Here is a 3,300-nt window from a genome sequence, read left to right as displayed (position 1 = left end):
GGAATCAAGCAGTACCTGGCTGTAAATCAGTGGAAAACTTCTTTTATTATTTGCTTTATGACAATGAGAAGTGAAACTGAGGTTCAGAGGGCTTCAGTTCTTTGCACATTCAAAACGTCTGTGTTGTGGTGGTGGTGTGGTTTTTTTTGTTTGGGTTTTGTTGTGGGGTTTTTTTTTTTTTTCCCCTACAGAAGACCTCGTAATGGGATGAGTAACATGCTGTCTGCCCTGGCCACCTGTGCCAGTGCCTGTCAGTATGGACACATGTGTAGGCAGTGGGCTTTTGGTATTGTCAGTGCACTAAGGAAAGGCTCAAAGTATAAGATGAAAACTGGGGTCAAAAGAGTTGTGGAGAGGATTATTTTCCTTGAATTGGTGATGTAGACACACCTGTAACACCCTGATTTAGGGTGTAAATCTTTTGCCTAAGGCTGAATGATACCTCTTGGTTTTGAATAGTATAATCCTGAATATTTAACAGTCTGTTTAATTCAATTTGTAGTCCTCTAATACCCGTCCTCGGCATCTGTTCTTTGAAAATACCCATTGAACTGATGCCATAGCCTAACAATTATGGACCAGAACTCAAGAATTCATCGTCTCTGCCACTCAACTATGTATTAAGAATAGAGTTGGGTAAGTCATGATACATTTTGTGATTTGGTTTTCTTGTGTGTATAATAGGAATAAATATATTCAATGTAAGAAGATATATCAAATAATGGGAATAAATATATGTGTTGGATTTGCGTGGCAGGGTTTTGGTAGCGGGGGGGCTACAGGGGTGGCTTCTGTGAGAAGCTGCTAGAAGCTCCCCCTGTGTCTGACAGAGCCAATGCCAGCCGGCTCCAAGACGGGCCCGCCGCTGGCCAAGGCCAAGCCAATCAGCGCCTCTGTGATAACATATTTAAGAAGTAGAAAAACACTTAGAGAGAGAGAGCTTTTGCAGCCGGAGAGAGGAGTGAGAAGATGTAAGAAACTCTGCAGACACCAAGGTCAGTGCAGATGGAGGGGGAGGAGGAGCTCCAGGCGCCGGAGCGGAGATCCCCCTGCAGCCCGTGGTGAAGGCCATGGTGAAGCAGGCTGTTCCCCTGCAGCCCATGGAGGAAGGATGAGGGGGTGTAGCGATTCCACCTGCAGCCCGTGGAGGACCCCACGCTGGAGCAGGTGGAGGCACCTGAAGGAGGCTGCGGCCCGTGGGAAGCCCACGCTACAGCAAGTTCCTGGCCGGACCGGTGGACCCGTGCAGTGGGGAGCCCACGCCAGGGCAGGTTTGCTGGCAGGACTTGTGACCTCGTGGGGGACCCCACGCTGGAGTAGTTTGCTCCTGAAGGTCTGCACCCCGTGAGAGGTACTCCATGCTGGAGCAGGGGAATGATGAGAGGAGTCCTCCCCCTGAAGATGAAGAAGCGGCAGAAACACCGTGAGATGAACTGACCGTAACCCCCACTCCCCGTCCCCCTGTGCCGCTGAGGGGGGGAAGGTTGAAGCCGGGAGTGAAGTTGAGCCCGGGAAGATGGGAGGGGTGGGGGGAGGTGTTTTAAGAGTTGATTTTATTTCTCATTCCTCTACTCTGTTTTGCCTAGTAATAAATTAGATGAATTCCCTCTCTAAGATCAGTCTGTTTTGCTCATGACGATAATTAGTGAGTGATCTCTCCCTGTCCTTATCTCGACCCACAAGCATTTCGTTATGCCTTTTCTCCCCTGTCTAGTGAATGAGGGGAGTGAGAGAGCGGCTCTGGTGGGCACCTGGCCCCCAGCCAGGCTCAACCCACCACAGTCCCTTTTGGCGCCCAATGTGGGGCTTGAACCCACGACACTGAGATTAAGAGTCTCATGCTCTACCAACTGAGCTAGCCGGGCAGCAATATCTTGCCATAGTGGGGCAGCCCAGATGGGTTTGCCTCTGCGTTGCCAGGTGTTTCGCTTCCACTGCTGTAACCACCCCCACAGGGCATTGGCCACCATCCATGAGTCAGTATAGAGGTACAGTGTTGGCCACTTTTCTCTTTCAGCAATATCTAAAGCCAGCTGGATGGCTTTCACCTCTGCAAACTGGCTTGATTCACCTTGTGTTAACTAACCAGGTGGCCTTTGCTAAATGCGTGTCCCAGTGTTTGAGGGTCCCACCAGCCATTGCTCTCAGGGTAGTTTTTCACCTTTCAATTTTCCCAGAGGCTGGTGCATGGTAGGGGATGTGATACACCCACTCAATACCATGCTCTTTGGCCCAGGTGTCTATGAGGTTGTTCCGAAAATGAGTCCCATTGTCTGACTTGATTCTCTCTGGGGTGCCATGTCGCCACAGGACTTGCTTTTCAAGACCCAGGATGGTGTTCCGGGCAGTGGCATGGGGCACAGGATATGTTTCTAGCCATCCAGTGGTTGCTTCCACCATTGTAAGAACATAACGCTTGCCTTGGCGGGTTTGTGGGAGCGTGATGTAGTCGATTTGCCATGCTTCCCCATATTTATATTTCAACCATCGGCCTCCGTACCACAGAGGCTTTACCCGCTTGGCTTGCTTGATGGCGGCGCACGTTTCACATTGATGGATGACCTGTGAGATGGCGTCCATGCTCAAGTCCACCCCTCGATCACGGGCCCATCTATATGTCGCATCTCTTCCTTGATGGCCTGAGGTGTCATGGGCCCACCGAGCTATGAACAATTCACCCTTACGCTGCCAGTCCAAATCCACCTGAGCCACTTCAATCTTGGCAGCCTGATCCACCTGCTGGTTGTTCTGATGTTCCTCTGTGGCCCGACTCTTGGGTACGTGGGCATCTACAAGACGTACCTTTACAACTAGCTTCTCTAGCTGGGTAAGTATCTGGTGTGGTCCATGATCACATCTTTGACAATATATAAACATAATACATGTTAAAATGCTATGACATTTACAAATTAAACCTGCCAATTAAGAGCTAGATACTTTCTTTATTAAGCTGTTAAGAAACATTTATTGTTTTCAAAAATCTTAGTGAATAAAAGCCATCAGGATCATTATCATAATAAATATCACAAAGAAGCATGCATCATTTGAAGTGGAAATGATTGAAATAATCATGATCTAAAAAAAAAATTAGAGGAGCATTTATGGAGACTTGTAAATGTTTTCTATGCAAGAAATTTTCTTCTAGCTTTAGGGAGAGTTTGGTTTCTAGGTATATATCCTAAAAGAGATGAAAAGATAGTTTGCTATGCATGCTTGTAATGAAATTAAACTCAAAATACTGTTTTAACTGTTTTCGTGTTTATAATTTTTACTAGCTTTTCACACTTGCTTCTCCTGTGT

General features: G+C 47.5%; 1 non-coding gene across 1 annotated transcript; it reads right to left on the bottom strand.

Moving 5' to 3' along the window:
* Positions 1-1,792: 1,792 nt before the first annotated feature.
* TRNAK-CUU (transfer RNA lysine (anticodon CUU)) lies at positions 1,793-1,865 on the bottom strand. The gene has a single exon. It is a non-coding gene; the product is annotated as a tRNA-Lys (tRNA).
* Positions 1,866-3,300: the final 1,435 nt, after the last annotated feature.

Source organism: Grus americana, chromosome 3, assembly GCF_028858705.1.
Source record: "Grus americana isolate bGruAme1 chromosome 3, bGruAme1.mat, whole genome shotgun sequence".
NCBI classification, from domain to species: Eukaryota; Metazoa; Chordata; class Aves; order Gruiformes; family Gruidae; genus Grus; species Grus americana.
Note: the sequence above shows the minus strand (reverse complement) of the source record. Positions and strands in the feature narration are given on the sequence as shown.